General features: G+C 45.3%; 1 pseudogene across 8 annotated transcripts; it reads left to right on the forward strand.

The window, feature by feature from the left end:
• Positions 1-36: 36 nt before the first annotated feature.
• On the forward strand, positions 37-18,371 carry Smokl7 (sperm motility kinase like 7; annotated as a pseudogene). 8 transcript variants are annotated; one of them, XR_015624520.1, is made up of 13 exons: positions 37-1,662; positions 5,498-8,190; positions 8,329-8,469; positions 8,729-8,946; positions 9,175-9,303; positions 9,391-9,505; positions 10,322-10,475; positions 11,760-11,797; positions 12,413-12,706; positions 13,023-13,230; positions 13,302-13,504; positions 17,517-17,699; positions 17,863-18,371. The product of XR_015624520.1 is annotated as a sperm motility kinase like 7, transcript variant X7 (transcript). The 8 variants fall into 8 exon arrangements; XR_015624521.1 differs by having other exon boundaries at positions 12,413-12,581; XR_015624522.1 differs by having other exon boundaries at positions 8,751-8,946.
• The last annotated feature ends 332 nt before the right edge of the window (positions 18,372-18,703 follow it).

Below are 18,703 nucleotides of genomic sequence, written 5' to 3' on the forward strand. Positions count from 1 at the left end.
AGAACCACTTGGATGTAAGAATGAGTGTCCTCTGTATAAGACAGTGGACCAGCCTGTTGAATTTGTCCATAAGGACCGGGGAGCCGGTTAATGTTGACCTGTGGGACTCCTTGATAGCTGTGTATTTTGTTAGTTGACGGGTTATTGTACCTCACAACTTGTGTTCACAAGATCACAGGGATGGACATCACTTCTATTAAGAAGACTTTGGGCAGTCAGTATAGGGTGGTTTTCTTTCTTGGACAGGGTTCATATGGCAGGGTGAGATTGGCCTGGCACCGGAGAACGCAGGCCCTGGTTGCCATCAAAACGGTAGAGATCTGTAAGAAGACCATCAGGGCAATCCTGTCCGAAATGACCACTTTGGAGTTACTGCACCATCCAAATATAATTTCCCTCTTCCAGATCCTGGTTACAGCGAACCAGATTCATTTTATTTTACAATATGCTCCAGGAGGCAACTTAGTAGAACTAATAAATGAGGAGGGCCCGCTGCCAGAAGAAAAGGCGAAGAAAATGTTCGGACAGATCGTATCTGCGATAAGATATTGCCATAGTCTGGACATTGTCCATCGTGACATCAAGCCACAGAATATACTGATAGATGGAGAGGGCAATGTTAAGCTGATCGACTTTGGCCTGGCAGTCAAATGCAGACCTGGTACATTACTGAGTAGGCACTGTGGAACCAGGGGCTTTAATGCCCCTGAACTGGTATTACAGCAGCCATATGATGGCAAGAGTTCTGATGTGTGGAGTTTGGGCGTACTCCTATATTTCATCACCACTGGCTACTTTCCCTTCAGAGGAAACACCATCAATGAGATTGAGCAAAAGATTACAACGGGGACCTATACCGTTCCACATCACCTGTCTGGGCAACTCGAAAACCTGATACATCAAATCCTCACGGTTTCCCCAGAGATGAGGCCCTCTATAGAGGAAATTGAAAATCACCCATGGATCAAGAAATGCGAGTTTAAAATCCCGACAATGACTGACCCAGATTACAAAATTATAGAAATGCTCTGTGCGATGGGGTATAATGCCAATGACATCTTGGAATCCCTCCAAAAGAAAAGATACGATGAACCAATGGGGGCATATTTGAGCTTAAAAGATCATGTAAGCAAAGGGTATGATCTTGGATATATCACTTCAGCCAAGCCTGGGGATCCGTGCCCTCTGCCACCCCCATCACCAGCACATCCCTCTGTCTTTGTCCTTCCTCTCAGGAGAAGGGCCAGTGAACCCATCTTTGGCCACCACAGACCTCCCTCAAGAGAACAGAATCCTCTTGACCTGATTCTATCAGGACTCAAGATGAGCAGGTGTGTCTCCATGCCTCCCATTTCGGTATACTATCCTAAGAAGGAGAGAAGCACTTCTACCCGTGCCCTCCACTCAACACCTGTGGCCTCCCCATGTGTCTACAACAACATGTCGGGAGTTGAAATAATCCTGCCACCTAAGCAGGACATTGAGATGAATACGTCATCTCCCCCTCAGACGATGGGATGGTTTAAGAGACTCCGCAAAGGAATCAGAGACTGCATTTCAAGACTTTGCTGCCTCCCTCGGGCTCCAAAGAAAAAACCCCAGCATAGATCCTCCAAGAGAGTGGCCCCCCTGAAAAAGGCAGCAAGCAGTACCATATAAAAGGTAAGCTAATGTGGGAGGGTGCACCTCCACTCTGAATTTTATTTTCTCTGTCTTTATTCATGTATTCTCACTGGAAATATCAGAGAGTATACATGGGGTCTCTTGGGTTAGGGAGAAGTATGTCTACTCCAGCTGGATAAAACCCTGCTCATTTCCGTACCATCTGAGGAAGAAATATTTTTGGAGAATGCCTAGGTGGTGTCTGATGTAAACGAACTAGCTATAATCAGCAAGTGATTGTGGGTACAGCCAGTCTGAAAGGGGGCATATTAGCCTGTTCTCTATGGGGAACATATTCAGATAGAGACTATGCTTAGGGACCTAGTGCCTGGCAGAGTGACAGTGGTCAAAGTACTAAGGGGCCACCTCCATGTCTCCCTACAATTGAACTGGACAGGCAGAGTGTACTGAGTCCTGTGAGGTCTGACAATGCTGCTTGAATGAATACATTGGGATTCAGCTGTGGATACCCAGTTCTTATGTATCCTGCATGCAGCAGAGAGGGGTCAGTGTCACCAGAAGTTCCAATCTGGCATTCAGAGACTGGTCGTACAGTCGTGCTAGTCTTTCTTACCATCTGCTAACCAGGGCTGAATAGCTGGTAGGGGATCTTCCTTGCTACAAGGGTCCAGGCAACTAAACCTCAAACTGAATGTCCCGGGACACAGACCTGAGGGCTCCTAGGTTTCTTTTCCTCCCATCATTTGGTATGCTACCAACAAGGAGACCTATGTTCCCTGTGAGTACAGCAAATGCCTGCTCCAGAATTCACAAGGAGCAGAAATGGGAAGTTTCCCTCCATAGCTCTGTTCTTACTGCTTTTGCTAGGCATTCAGTGCAAGTGCTGGCTTGGTCAGCTCCTGGTCAGGCCACTGGGCATTCAAAGTGACATCTATTCACGTTCCCACATGTGCTACATACCTAGGACACACCTTCCCAGTATCTCATACAAACCAAGCTCACTGCGGTCTCACTCTAAAGCTCGAATTTCTTTGAAATAGCCATCCCCTTGAGAATCTACTGTGGTAGGCTTGGTGACTGCATGAAGCATACAGCAGCAGACTTGAGGGACATAGGAAGTGGACTTCAGGTGTGAGAGCTTAAGTGCCTCCAGGATGTGATCGTGCACCACATTCCAAAAATGCTCCAGCTTTGGAAAGTCCAGGCTTCTGTCTACCATGTCTGGTGTGAGTCTCAGTTCTGGGCTGAAGGATGCCACACTGAGGTTTAGAGAACAAAACACAGTGCTTCTATCATGGAGATCACTCAGCCTGTGTGACCTGCTCTCCTGTGAGAAGGATAAGAGTAGGCACCCAGCGCATCTCTCTCACTGTGTCCAAGAAAGATGCAAAACTTGTGAGTGAACCTCAAAGCGGCTAAGCCTGGGAAACTAGAAGGGTTGCTCCCTAAGCATTTGCCATCTTTCTGACACTCAGTCCTCTTCCACATCTGAAGAGCCTGGAGCTGGGACTCTCCTCATTTGTCAGAGGTTAGCCTCATGACATATGTCCCTGCATTTCCATGGGATTTTGGCTCCATGGGGTGTGGGCTCTTCGTCATGGTTAGGGTTCAGTGTCCTAGCCATCCAGCTTGATCTTTGCATTCTGGGCGGAGCCTGTTCAAGTTCTTCTCCTACAGCATCTGTGTGTCCAGTTCATTGCTAGAGTTAAGTCTTCTTTCATAGGCCTCACGTCATTCTTTCCTAACTGGAACAAGTCTTCCAGTGTCAAAATGAGATCTGAGATTCAATCCTGTGCTCTAGGTTTACTCTGTGTCATGCTATGATCAGTTATCCAGTCAGAAGTCATTGAATAAAAACGTGCTCTGTCCCAAGCCTTCACTCACTGCTGAGTCCAGGGATCTTTAGGCCTGACGACCTATCTGTCCCCAAGCAGCAGACAACCTGGCAGAGTACAGGAAAATCAGGAAGACAAAAATGATGGTGTAGTTCTGCATGAAAACAACTAACTTGGTAAGAGACCAAAGAGCATGCATGGTAGTCCAGGGCATCAGAAGAGACACTTTTGTGAGAGTTACAGCAGGAGAGACCCTGGAAGAAACTAATAGAAGGCACAGAGGGCCATGGAGGAAGCTGTGTGACATACAGCCAGCATCAATCTCTGTATATGATGCATATGACGGTGTCTTTTTCTGATAGTGCGGTGTTTTGAGTCACTTAAGAATAAACTGCAAGTTTCTCCTTTAGGTGAAAACTCCTGAAATTCCTCTTGACTTTCAGGCTCTCACAGTCTTGAAGGTCCACACATGGAAAAGACCTGAGGGGTGCACTCTCCTGAGTCCTGAGGATTGGAAAGGACAAGATAGTGAAGAGAACAGTGGGAAAGAACAGAGTCAAATAGAAATGGGGCTCATGGTGGCATCCCAGAGTCTAGAGGCCCCAACCTTCCTTCACATGCACCTGTAGGTGTTTCAAACTCAGTGGTGGTTCTAAGTAAAAAGTGTCACCAGGTACATCTATGGATGTGTGTGTGTGTGTGTGTGTGTGTGTGTGTGTGTGTGTGTGCGCGCGCGCGCACCCTTCCTATCCAAATCAAAGGCTCCATAACCTCGAGACAACATTTTCAGTGTTACAGGAATATCTTTCTACTCTAAAGTATAGCTGAAAAGCAGCCCAGCTATACTGACTTGGCTTTTTCTCTCATGTTTCACCATCTATCCCTGGTCTTCTTAGATTTCTCCAGCTGAGAATTTTCAATAAGTTAGGAAGCTACTATGAGTCTTCTGGGATTAGGCTGCCCTAAGCTGGAGCCACAGTCCAACAAGTGTTCACCAAATGTTTTTGTCTTCATTGCTGCCAGGAACAGAGAGAGCAGTGGGTCTTGCTTGGCTGTGGAGGAAACTGTTGTGTAATTTAAAACTGATGTATGTAACTATTATGAGGGAAGTCATAGTAACTGAAAGTAGGTATTTAGAGGCAGAAACAAGAATAGAGGTCATGACCTGTGCTCTTTACTGGCTTCTTCACAATGATTTCCTTGACTTCTTTCCTATTGCCAGATGAGCTACCATCCATAACTTCCCTAAACACTTAGTTATTAATCATGAAAATGTACTATAAATGCAGTGGACAATCTGACAGTGGCATAATGTAAACAAACATTTAAATCTCAAATGGCCTAAAGTTGACCAAATTTCCAGGAAAGTGTCCAACCCATGTGGGGAGGGGCAATCCCTTTCTTGCATGCCAGTCACGTCAGGGTGTGCACTTGTCCTGTCACTTGGATCTGTGGAAAACTTGAATTTGTCTTTTGTCACACTTTCACTCAGGTATCTATTAGGTGTCTCAGCCACTCACCATCTCCTCATCAATTCTATCCTCCATTTGTTTAAGTTCTAGGATTTGTAGCTGCTGTGTTTATCTGCAGATGATGGTCAATAGAGTCCCTCTGGAACCTAAATTCAGACAGCACATAGAGTGTCTGCACTCTCTGTATCCCAGAGTCAGCATGAGACAAAGCTCAACAACACATGTGGACTCTTCCCTCTCACCCTAAAGGACATGCTGATCCATTAGCTTCCTGATACACAACATGCTGACATCCAGCAGTCAATGGCCTTAGCAGTTCTTAATGGCCACTGGCCCTCTCAAATGCAGTCTTTAGTCATTCAGGAAAAGGGAAAGGATCCATAACGTCTCCATTCTCTGTACTTGCTCTAGTGTCCTTCCCTCCTGAGTGCTTTCACAGTTCCCCTAGTTATAATCTACAAAGGGAGGTCTCATTCAGTCGGAGGTTCTGAGAAAGGATGATTCTGCCATTGTCCTGGGCACCTGGGTTTAAGTCCCCCTCACAACTAATTTCTTTCCCTCCTTCAGCTTCCCTCCTGCAGATAATGGTGCATTTGAGGCCAGGACATTCATGGATTCCTGAGTACAAGGAAAGTGGCTCATTGTTGCTAAGGATCCCAACTCAAATTAGCAACACTGGACTGCAAACACAAACTAAAATCCTCCTACCTGAGCAAGGTATGCAGAAAAAATGAGAGACTGCTGTTTTCAGGGACAAGTGTCCATATGGAATCTATAGTGATGATCTATGCCTGGCAGAGGAACAATGGTCAACTATCTAATGGGCCCCCTCAAAGTCTCCCTGCATCTCAGAAGAACACCAATGTCCAGAGCTCTGTGATTCCTGTATCACTGTGGAGCATCTGCCAAGAATGGACACCAGCATCAGTAGACCAGGGAGAGACTGGTTCCCACACTTTAGTTCTGCACGCCCAAACAGTAAAACAACATCCTATCCCCTAATGAGGTATGTACATAATGATAGAGGATTCTCCACACAAACTTGATTTACAAGAACAGGGCCTCTTTGGTAGCCACCCAAACCATCTGAAATCAGGCAAGAAGACGTGAGCAGTAGCCTTCGATCCCTGTACCTCAAGACCAAATAACACTCATTCTGATAGGATACATGAGCTGGTCCTCGTTTATCTTCATTCCCCAATTCCTTCTATCTCCTATCCGCATGAAGACCTTTCCTTCCCATGCTCTGATCTGAATCTTGTTCCGCAATTCATGGAACACATATGAAAAGTCCATCTGAACCTCCATGTCCTCATTTGTCTGTATGGACCTTCAGGATGGACAGTCTCTGGAAGATCCTGTGACAGCTGCAGGATGGGCTGAGCAGCTGTGTTTGTCCATATCTACGGCAGAAGCACTTGAGCCAATAGACTACCTAACAGTGCCATCCTGCCCTTAACAATGAAGTGAGGATTCCCCTGTCTCCATGTGAACCAACCTGCCTACCTCAACACTGTGCTAATGTCGCTGCGGGAACACTAAGGACATGAGGACTATGAGAGTAGGATGCTGGGTGCAAAAAAACAATGAGTTCCCTTTAATACTGACTAAGATGCTCAGGCCTCAAAGGAGGTGGACTGCAAGGGTGAGAGCTGAGGGTTCCTTCTGGATATGAGTCAACACCAGCATGCAGGAATCCACCAGGATTGGACAGACGATGCATCTGACCGGAAGAGGGGAGTAGTAAGTTTCTGGCATGCACGGAAAGATCCCTCACTCTGTGTAATTACCCAGGAAATGAAATAGTCTTGTCCATGTGGACATTGGTGCCCAAATGAGAAAAATAGTGTATATATCCTGACCACTTAAAAGTCATGCTTTTTCTGAGAGAACCTCTGAGCTCGAAAGACTGTGAAATAGGATGTCTGCCTGTACCAGAATCTTTCCTGAGTGGAGAATTTTATCAGGAAGAAAGAGGCCCAGAGCATGTACATATGTTGAACTCTTGAAGGGCACCCAGTTTGAAAGAGAACATCAAAGGCCTGAATCACTGTGAAACATGCTGTCTGCAAGTACTAGAACACTTCCTGAGAGCAAGGGACACTGCCAAACCACTAGAGGCCAAAAGTTATGATGGATAAAGAGACAGGAGTTCTGGTGACCTGTAACCACATCAGGAGCCCCAAGGGTCACCTCCTGCTAAACCAAACATAACCTTTATCAGCGAAGGTCACTCCTGAGAAACCCTGTTGAGAAACCCTGCAGACAGGAAAGCCAAGGAGGCCTCCTCCTTCCCATTGTCATTGTCTTTTAAGGGAGCTTGAACAGGTTAGCTCCTACAGACTTCTTAAACTGCCTGGAACACTCTGCTAATTCTGTTTCCTGTACTCTTCAACTGAGTCAAGAGAAGAAAACAGATATTTGGAACTCTGATCCAATCAAATTAATATTCTGGTGATCAGAAGCCAAGACTGTACAGAGATTTCTGAGGCCTCTCCAGGAATTCTGTCCAGAATCCAGCTCTGGAGGACTTCAGTGTGCGAGAATGTGAGTACGTTGGATGGACTCTGGGGTCTAAGGAATGAAGTTTGTCCTCATTAGGACAAAAAGATACAAGCGGAACGCCCGAGTACATATAGAACACAGGGTGCCATGATGTGGAGCCCGAAGACAAGGGAGGCTGCTGAACACTCTAATGCCTGTATGAGTGAATTTCGACATGAACAGTGTAGCTGGATCTGTTTGCCTTCAGTTCAAGCTGCAATGTTGTCACCATCTCCTCTTAAAGCCCATGTATCCTTGACAAGGTTGTTCTGCCCTTCAAGCTCATATGATGGTTGTGCATGTAGGAGACCTAGCCTTCTGTCACCAAGGAAACAGAAAGCAGAGGAGGAATGCGACCGTGGGAGGCTGCAGGCAAAAGTGATGCGGGGCCAAAAATGTACCTGGAAGCTACATGGTACAATCCCTGAGGCCCTGTTCAGACCTTCATTCTATTCTGGTGTCTTCCTAGTGACAGCCCTGCTAGCGAATGACAACTTCTCCCTGACTCTTCCCCAGCCTTGCTTCCCAGTCCTGAGACTTGAAGAGCACAGAGGAGGGCCTCTGTAGGTCAGTCACTGGCTCTGGACCATTGACCACTACCACTGCTTTTACTTGGGATGGTGTTCAAATTGTGGGATGTCTGAGAAAGCTGGGTTCCACGTTTTGCTATGCAACCTGTTCCTCACATCCTGGACTTTGCCGGCTCCAGTCCTCAGGTACTATCATGGAAGCCATTACTCTCTCCACAGTCCTGTCATTCTTACCCCCAAGGAGTAAGGATGTAGATTCACTCTAGATGTGAGTACAGCTTGTAAACTGTCTATGTGAATTGGTGTCATCTGTCCTTTTGTCAGTTGCCATTCAGTAAGCATTGTGACGTGTAAGGCTCTCAGGAGAAGCCAGATCCCAGTGGCATTAGTGTGACAAACAAGCTGTGCCCAAGTTGCTGACACTCTGGCAGAGTCCAGGACATCCAGGAAGACAGAGGTGGTGAGGTAAGTCTGCATCAAAACAGGTAAAAACAGTAATAAAACTGTCAGTTCCCATCCTTGTACAGGTTGTTGGGAAACACTGTCCCTGAGAAGACAGCTCTGTCGAACTGAGCCTGGAGAGAAAAAAGGCATGAGAAGGAAGGCAATGGCAGCCATGTGACAGGCAGCCATCATGAATGACTGGACCTGACGAGTGTCTGTGATACTGTGATAGATATTTATGGACACCCTAAAAGGAAATTTATTGTGTTTCATCTCTTAGTGAAATGATGTTCTCCACGCAGAGCACAGACCCTGGGAGTGTTGGGTATTGCTACCTGCCAAAGGCCTGAAGTGTGCACTACTGCTGTGCTGGTGGTGGGATTGTCAGAAGATGAGGAGGCCATCCTGATAGAGACAGTGTAGGAATCCCAGAAACAACAGCCCATGTTGCTGCATGTGGCTAACCATCGTTGATTTTGCATGTCAGTTTCTAAGCCGGTAAGGAGTGCAGATAAAAACTGTCACCAGAGGTAATCCTGAACCTTGGTTGTACACCAGCACTGTAGTTGGCTTTATCTCCCATGCAGACACTCAGTCTCCCTCAGCACACCCTCTTACTGTCCAGGAATTTTCTTACCTCTACAAATACCACACTGGGTTGTTACAGGTCGAATGACCTAGCCGAATCCTCTGTTCTCTTACATTCTGTCCCTGTCCTCTTTTTAGATATCACCAACTATGACTCTGACATCCAATGAAGCAGTCGAGGGCCATGATGCTTTTCTGACTGAAGCAACACAGCCTGAAGCCCAAATCCCGAGGCTGTGCACCAAAGTCTTTCCCTGTTTGTCACTGGTGAGCAGAGTCTGACCTGAAAGTCTGGACCTGATCTCTCAGTGAAGGCAAAACCACTTGACCTCTGATTTTGAACTGCAATTGTAGGTACTGCTGCTATTGATTTAAAAATCTAGTTCAATATGGGAAAAATACACTTTACAATCTCCTGGAACATTCTGTCTCAGAGAGGACCGTGTCTACACTTCAAAGGAAAGACCAGGTGAGGAAGATGGGGAGGTCCCATGTGGATTTCTCACTATGTGATTGATCTCAACCCACTTCCCAAAGTTCCTTTAGTTACAGCATCAAATTAGTAGGCCTAGCATGAATAGAGCCCTGAAGTGCTGATAGAGACTGAGGGCTCCCTGGGTGGCGTGTCCCATGAACAGACCCTTCAGGATCTTTGGTGTGGGCAGATTTCTCCTCACTCTTTGAACATCATAGGTTATGAATGCTCTCCCTGAACACTCCGATATTCACTGGTCAGTTTGCAGTCCTGCCTAGCACTTCAGGAAAGTTCTCCCACTCTGATTGACTTCTGGGATCCAGCTTCCTTTTCTATAGAGGGTGCTTAGTGCTGTAAAACAGGAATCTGACTAACACAGTGTGTTGAATAGCTGGTCTTCTGTGATGCCTAGAAGCAGCACAAGATGGGGCCACTGGACACAGTCATCCCTGTATCCTTCAGCACCATAGAATTTGTGATTAGTTATCAGCACAGAAAAACACTTTTCTTTGATTAAATCTTTTCTGATTCTTTTCTAAATACTAGAACTAAATACTCAATACCAGAACTGACCTGATTGTGTAGGAACATGGGAATATCCTCTAATGTTCTACCATATACACACACCCTCTGCTGTCCTCTACTTCTGGGCACTTGATCCCTGTGACTGTCTTCCTGGGATGCTCACCCTCTCGTCTATTTACACATCTTCTCTCCAGAGTCTCAGTACAGTGTCATTATGTGAAGAAGTAGTGGGGACGCTGTCCTTATCATCCCATGGTATTCCATACTCTCAATTGTCCCTTGCAGATCCTGGTGCTTTCCCACAAGAAGTTGCTCAATGTGGCTACCAGGCAGGACAAACATAAGCCTGTGTCTGCAGACAGGAGGGCACCAACAATGTGTCAAGCAACCTCATTTGCATCGTCACAAGCATCTGCAGTGTGGATATATGATCAACATGGTATGGCCCCTCCCTTCCCTGGTTGCCACCATCAGGTGTCGTATAGGTCATCCATTTCAGTGCCAAGATTTAGAATTCCTCTGCTGGTTAGGGCTTGGGAAAGGTCCAAGTGCAAATGTGATGGTGTTTTGTGTTTTTGGTTATTCCTTAAATGTGGGAAATCTGTGTATCCAACTGTTGCAGAGTGCCTTCTTCTCTTGCTCTTCCCCCATGCTTTAGGAAGGATGCTGCTCACTAATTGTCTCTCAGCGACATGGTGGCACACGGGAAGCAATGAGCTTAGTATCAGAATGCCTCTTGACATTATTGGTACTTCCTAGAAGGTCATTAGTGGAGAGATGTTCAGAGTTCTGACAACTCCTCTCTGCTGTCATCTGACATATGACAGGCACTGACAGAGTCTCTCTAACCTTTGAAAGGACACCCTGAATGCGGTTCTTAGAATATGAATGGAGATCAGACATTCATAGGGAGAGAAGCCATGCCCACCTGGTCCCACCGAGCAGGAGTTGGGAGCTACCGTTTGATAAATTTGACTGACTAAGAGAACCACCAGATAACTTCCACTGTTGTCTGAGTTGTTGTTTTTAAGTGTCAGTGTGATTATCTGAAACAAAATATTCTTAGTTTCATTTCAATCCAGTGACTTAACACTTCCTGGTATACTGCATTAGCACAGTGTAGCCAAGGCACTACAAAGGGGCTACCCATGTTCTATCCACAGGCAGGAGTGTAGAGAAATTAATGCATGCATGTAGGCTTGCTTGCTAGTGCTCATCTAAAGGCCTCTGCTCTTATGAAGTCTTTCCCTAAGCCTAGGGAATGGCACTGCTAAAGTTCTTGTTACTTCCCATGTCATTTAAGATCATGAAATTGATTCTCTACAGACTTGCTCACAGGAGAACATCATCTAGAGAATTCCTTTGTGAAGAGTCTCCCTCCAGGTCACGTTTCCTGTACTAATTGACAGTTATAAATAAAGATCATAAATTTCTCCCAGTGGCCACCTCGCCGCTCAACATTGAAAACTGTCAGACTTGTGACTAGAGGCTTTAGCTTCTCATTTTACCTAGGGTCAAAGCTGACATCTTGTAGAGTGTCCTTTCTGGCCCTCTCAGTTTCTCCCCATATGATACCTGATAGTGTTTCCATTCAGCCATCAGCTCAACACTATGATGTATGTACTGTGTCATTGACTAGTACTTTCTAGGCAGAGATAAAAATTTCACAGCAGACTTGTTGGCCTTCAGGTTGATCTTTTTCTTTTTCTGTTTCCTCTGCCAGGTCGTTTGACAGTTGTGGAGCCCCTCCCACCAATAAAGGTTAGCAACTTGTTGGGCTTTCATGGCATTTATGGCAGCTAGATTGTGCTTCTTATAGTAAGTCCAAATCAGTGCTACTAGGTATGTATGATGCTTATACACCTTACCCTAATTTAAACAGATGGTGTGGGCACTGAGAACATGTAGCCCTGCAAAGCATTTTAAATTATTTACATATTTTCTCATTTACCTATTCACTCTCCCCTACATCCTGTCTGTAGTCTGTCTCTTCTCTCTCTTCTCTGGTTTTTATATCTTTTGTTCCGTCTTTTTCTCATTCTTGGCATCAGTTTCTGACTCTCTCCGTTCTCTTTTTTCCTGCCTAGCTGCCTCTTTGTCTATCTCTCTCTCCCTTGCTCTATCTCTGTCTCTCTTTCTCTTTCTCTCTCTTCCTCTCCCTCTCCCTACCCCCTCTCTATCTCTCTCTCCCTCCCCCCCCCCTCTCTCTCTCTCTCTCTGTGTGTGTGTGTGTGTGTGTGTGTGAATGCATGTGGGGGCAGGTAGCATGTATATTTCCTGGAGAGCCTGTGGAGGTCAAAGTTTAACTCAAGTGAGGTCTTTCTCAGACTCATAAAGGACCTAGTAACTGAACTCTACTACCTATTATTGGAAAAGCTTTTGTAGGTGAAGAACCCGAAGGATCTGAGGCTGTGCCAGTACATGCTGGAGAAATACTTGACTGGACTCGGGAGTAGGAGCCTAGGCATTGGCCCACAGATGTGCTGTTCTCCTTTGGATACCCGTCGCAACAACACAATCTTCTCTGTCTACTGGAGTTGTCTTGGTTGTAGATTTGGAGATCCTCAATCTCTCAGCTTAGTTCTCTAATGTTAAGTCATATCGACTCTTAGCATAGTACTTTATTTGCCACTGTTCTTTCTACCTTAATTTTTCCAGAATTTTCTATGGGTAAGTTATTCCATCTATAACACTTTATGATGTGTAAGCCCACACGAGGGTACCCAGAGCCCATACACAATGTACTCTTATTTACCTGAGAAGTCCAAGCCAGTAACCCCAATCTTAACTCAGTGGTGAGAAGGAACTTAAAACTTAGAACAGGACTTGTTTTCATTCCTTTCTTGTTAGTATCATTCACAACTTCTGTAGAAGTTGGGAGTCCAGAAAGCAAAGGGTGGGGTTTTCTCACATGATCTTGACCCATGTTGGGTTTTCTGTCTTCCATCTCCACCTTTAACATTTAATATACCACATCTCTCCAAAGGTCATGCCTATTCTAGTGTGCTGCACTCAGTGACGAAGTTGGAGCAAGTGTCAAAAGAGTGAAGGCCAAGCTCTGACTGTGACAGAGAGTTTGAGATGGACAAATGATGCTTTGAAAAACACGTGACTTCTCGCTGGGACCTCCATCTCCTGTAAATAACCAACAACCTGTTCAAGGATCAATGTGCCTCTGACATGAGGACAACAAGGTAGAAGGGAGTCCTCAGAAGGAAACGGGTCTGAGGGCTAACACCGTAATGCTTCCAACTCTGTCTTCTAGGCATCACTAACAAATCTATATAGTCCTACCTCCCAGAAGATGAGTGAAGGTGTTACAGTTAGGATGATTGTTGACATGAGGCTCTCAGAGGTTCACCACAAATCGGAAGGACAAGATTGAGATTGCCATTCATATGGTCTTTCCATAGTCTCCCCTTGCAATCAGAATTGACCATCACTATGGACCTCATCTATTAGATGCAGGTAAGATGATCATCTTAGGAAACCTAGTCTTTGCTGCTGAGATACTGGGATTCCAAACAACTCTGAGAGGAGAGGGTACAAAGTGGAGCTCAGTCCTGCCTCTCATACCACACATAGCTGATGTCCTGAGGTTCTGTTCTCAGGAGGCATGGAGGACATGTATCTATTTCATGTAAAAAGAAACTGTTACGAACAGTCTGAGGTCCCTGTAATTAGAGCTGAGTCTTTGATTGTACCACATCTTAAGCAAGTGAGGTTGGAAACATTGTTGCAAATGACAAGAGCCACCACTCTCCCTGCAACTGTTGTAAGGGATGTTCCCTGTACATCTTTATCCTATGTGATGCAGGTGTGAGTTAGATACTGACTAGAATAACAACTCAATGATTCTAAATTATTGATATATGGAAGGACAGGGTATTGGTTGTGTCTTGGTAAATGTACCCATGTCTGTCCATGACTGAGTTAAGTAATACACTGTGTCCTTGTGTGAAGGGGAAACCAAGGCCCTTCTGAGGTCTCTCCTGACAGTGACTGCCCCAACAACAGTGAAACTCATCAAGTCTCACAGGAAAGGGCCACATTTGAGTCCCTGCTTGACAGGCCACAGACTCAGGATCTTTCCTTCCCTCCTGGCTTATTTTGAAAACAGTCTCCTCCCCAGACACAGCCATTTCAGTCATTCTCACAGCCATCACTTTGACACAGTCTCGATATCTTCCAACTCATACCACCCTCTTTGTGTAACAGGGAAAGTTCTTGGTCATGCCCAGTGTCCTAACAATTCTAGAGTAAGCCTGCTTTACTGCACATTTAGACTTGTCACAGCAGGCTTCGTTCTTGTGTAACATGGGCAGATGTCGGCCATGCCCAGTGTCCTAACAACGCTAGAATGAGCCCACTTCACTTCAACTAGGCCTGTCACAGCAGGCTGTACTGTGAGCCGTGTGGACATCTTCTTCCTTCTGTATGGTTTCCTTGTATAGTAGACAAGGGAATGATATCTCAGGATATCCCTCCACCATGTAAGTCTTCACAGCTTCTCCATCATGTCCTTGGCCTTTTGAGGTGAGCCAAAGCAGCAATTCCATCCATTGCAAAAGGCAGTAACTCACACCCCATTCTTTCCAGACATGGCCCAGATCTCACCTCCAAACTATTTAGAGCACTTAATCCATCTCTCAATTCTCTGAGGTCCAGATTATGAGCTGGCACTTGAAGGGAATGCAGAGGTGACAGATCCTCTCATGATGATCCTCAGAGAATTTAGCTATTAAGACCAAAATAGAGGGAGACCATGACTGCAAGCTGACCTTTGTGAGCAACATATCCTCTCGGGACATGAAGCAATGACATTGGGATGTCTCTAAAGGGGCAACGCCCCATACTCTTCATAGCAGAGGCTTCTGTCTATTTAAAACTCGGGGGAGAGGTGGGCTCCTTCTCCTATAGAGGTGAGCAGGGTTGTCAATTTCTTCTGTCCCAAGACGGATCCGTGGATCACATATCTGATTCTTTCTGGTCCCTGGAAATCCCAGGATCCTCTGAGTTTAACATAGGCAGCCACTGGGATACAGGTCAGTGTGGTCTCTAATGTTGCTGTGCCTCCATTTGCTGACATTGTGGATACACTGCAACCATGCTCTCTGGGTTCACAGAATGCTACGCTGTACTCTAAGCTTTCCCAATCTCAAGGGTGGACTCAATCTGGCTTGGTACTACCACTTTTTTTGGAGGTTGCATCCTGAAATGCCATGTGCTCTTCATAATGCCATTAAATGCTTTTACTATTGTTTGGTACATATGAGCATTCATGAAAATCAACACAAAACTCTACATACAAGATGTATTCAAAAACAGTAAATGCTGTTTTTCTAAGCCATTATACTCCTGAACCACTGCTCCATCCCTATGAGTTATCAAACCCCCAAGATTGGCTCTGTCGCATCTGGCCAGTGTTTCCTGGGGATGTCTCCTCCTGGTTCCTAGCAATGACCCTGCTGCTTTAGGCAGGCAGACTATGTCCTTTTTCTCAGATGGTTGTTGTGAAGGCCCTCTCACTTGTATTGTCTGATGTGCAGTCAGTATAACATAGCTTGCAAGAAGCAGTTGAAAAGACCACTTGTAATGTGTCATGGGCTTAATTGTTAAGGAAACTCGTAGACATGAGACCGACGTGAGTAAAGAAAAAAAAACTGTGAAATTCTATCAAATTCCCAGTGATGTGTTCAAATGTGTGATGCTCAAGATGGTGCTTAAAATTTGGAGAACTCATTTGTTAGTGTGGAGCCTAAATAGTCCTTTTTAAAAGGCTAGGCTCAGGCATAGCCAGGCAGAGTCCAAACAGTTGTTCTCCAGTACTGAAAGGCAAATCTACTAAAAGCCTTTGGCATTCCCAGAACTGTGTAAAGACAGATGGTCCTACTGGATGTCACAAATGATCCTTTTATTGTAGGTAACTGTCATCTTTTAGGGTTTTATCACCTAATCTGTCATGTGTCCTTGCTGTCTCTAAGACTATGTCATGTTCCCTTCTTTGAAGTACCAGCCTTCCCATAATCTGGAACATTACAAAGTTTGGATGATGTTGCAATGAGGGGTCGGCTGGCATATGCCCTAAATAGAAGCTGATTGAGTTGTGGGGATTTCCTGAGTTCAAGGTACCTGAGTAGAGTGAGGCAGGACAAGTACCCACAGTCTGGAATCTGGTCAAGCTTTATATGTACACTGCTCTACTGTGGGTGGCAGTACAGAACGAGAACTGGACGCTTAGCTGGCTTGCTCCTCACTACTCTCTCACAGGTTTTCATCTTGGACCACACTGGTTCTGATCAAGGCACAGTCTAGTGTGTTATAAGTTTCTCTCTATGGGTTGGTTGATGAGTTAGGATTCTCAACGGATACTGTTTTGTAGACCATTGTGTGCCTCCATTTTGAGCCATGCCTTTGGCATCACCAAGTCATGTGATCCCTCCAGACTTCTTCCCAACATTTATCATCATGTATAAACCTTCCATCCATCTCTGAGAATTCATTTTCCAGAAAGTAGATCATTGTTGGATGGCAATGACATCTTTGGGCCCTCATAAGCCAATCCTGGTGGAGGATAGAGATCTGTCCGTCATTGGAGGAAAGAGTCTCTTCTGGTTCGTGATGAGCAGATTCCAGGCGACTTTTATCAAATGTACTAAGTTGATCTAGACCCTTTGTTTGTTAAGTAAGTGCTCAGAAAGTTTATTTTACCCTCCTCACCCACATTTGCACAAAAGGCGTAAGAAGTCTATAGAAGTCTTTTGGGTCATTAGAGCCCTGCTTGCGTCTTTAGCAAGGTACTGCTCTGCGAAGAAAACTCTGGACAGTGGCATATCTGCAATGTGTCCCTACATCTTCACGATGCTCCTATGAGACCAGGAAAAAGAGAGAGCACACAATCACATTAAAATATAAACTCTGTTGTATGACTGTTGGGCTGTGCACAGTAGAGTGGTCATTCTTCAGAAATACCATTTGAACATTTTTCAGCTATGGAGAAAAACCCTTTGGCCATCATCTTCACCTCTGGATGTGTTTATATTTGTGTCACAGAACTTGAGCTTTTGAGTCTCCAGGGGGAATCTTGGTTATGTTACTGCAGGATGTGCAGTGGGTCTCCTTGACTGACTTCTGTACATTGATAGCACAGGTGATGCTTTCTATAACTCGGCGTAGGTCCCTGAAGGTGTAGTTGTGTCTCTCTCCCTCAGTACCCAGGATCTTCATGTTCTCTGTGCTCACCCCATTCTCAAAGTTTTGTAAAACTTGATCCCCAGTGATGGTCTGTCCACAAGTGACCAGGCATTTGATGTGTACTTGAGGACACCCCTGACAGGTTGCTTCCAGTTTTTACCCCATTGTAGGGAGGAGAACAAAGACCTGGAGATGTCATGTTGTTCCATAGTACAGGCCATACAGAAGAAAACTGGGCAACCAATAGCAGAATTTCTGAGTGCTCAAACCCTGTCATTTTCTACAGGATGTCTAGCAAGCCTCTGGACAGGCAGCATGGCAGAAATCAACTCTTTCCAAAAAAAACAAAAAAAAAAAGGCTGCTGATGACACAGTGGATAGAGCACACACAAGCTCCCTGTCGGACTCCCTCAGCTCCTGCATGTCTCCTTGGCTAACATTTCAGAGCTTCTGATCCTTCAGACATCAGGTTAGAGGGACAGGAATGGCAATGAGGGTTTTCTTATTCATTGGTAGAGTGGTAGAATGTCTGGTATGTTCAAAAACCATTGGGAAAGAGCTGGGAACATATCTTCTGAAAAAAATATTCCCTCCATTTACACAATCTCCTTCCTTTTGTTCTCCACATTCAGCTTCTTGATACTGAAGAGATTGTTCTACCTGATGAGCCCAGGCCTAGAAGATGGACTACATCCAAGAAGCCTGGCCCATCTAAGGCCAAGTCACATCTTTAAGAAATATTTGAAAGCATGTGTGCACAGGATAAAGGTGCAAGGACCAAAGTCTCCTCAGACTTTCCAGCATTCAGAGGTTCTGACAGACTCAGGTCAAAGGTTACGTCTGAAGCCTAGATCATGAAGAAGGCCCCACTCCACAGGAGAAGCCTGTGGCTGATGCTGTTGCAACCAGGACTATGATTGTGAAACTTGTGTCTGTGGATAACAGATTCACGAATCTTGTGCCCAGGTATCCACAGGCCTTTTTTCATACATTCCTTGGTATAACTTTGCAAGTCCTGACTTTGGAAGAGTTGGGTCCTTATGCTATCTCACTTGACATATAGTCCAAGAAAGATTTTTACCCCTTGAAGGGGCTGGAAATAGACTGGACTCACAGTTACCATTAAAACTGAAGTTCTGTCCTTTGTGGTTATTGGCCCTTTTAAAACTTGTTTGACTGGGAACAAGGCTCAGAGCCTGATATTTCCAAGATTCACCCCTACAAATTCAGATACCCACAGCTCAAAGCAGTACAGATACCACTCAGAAATGAATCCAAGGACAAGGTGTCTGACATGAGAATCTTACAGATTTATTTAAAGGTCCAGGACTCACCAACACTACACCTACGTGGAATCATTCAGGGATTCCACCGTTAGAATTTGGGAGCTGCCATTCACAGAAATGACCCATGGGAGACTCTTACTGATATATAATGTCCTCCATGACCCACAGTGCTGTGACTGCCATGCTC

Source organism: Rattus norvegicus, chromosome 7 (assembly GCF_021556685.1).
Source record: "Rattus norvegicus strain SHRSP/BbbUtx chromosome 7, alternate assembly SHRSP_T2T, whole genome shotgun sequence".
Lineage (NCBI taxonomy): Eukaryota > Metazoa > Chordata > Mammalia > Rodentia > Muridae > Rattus > Rattus norvegicus.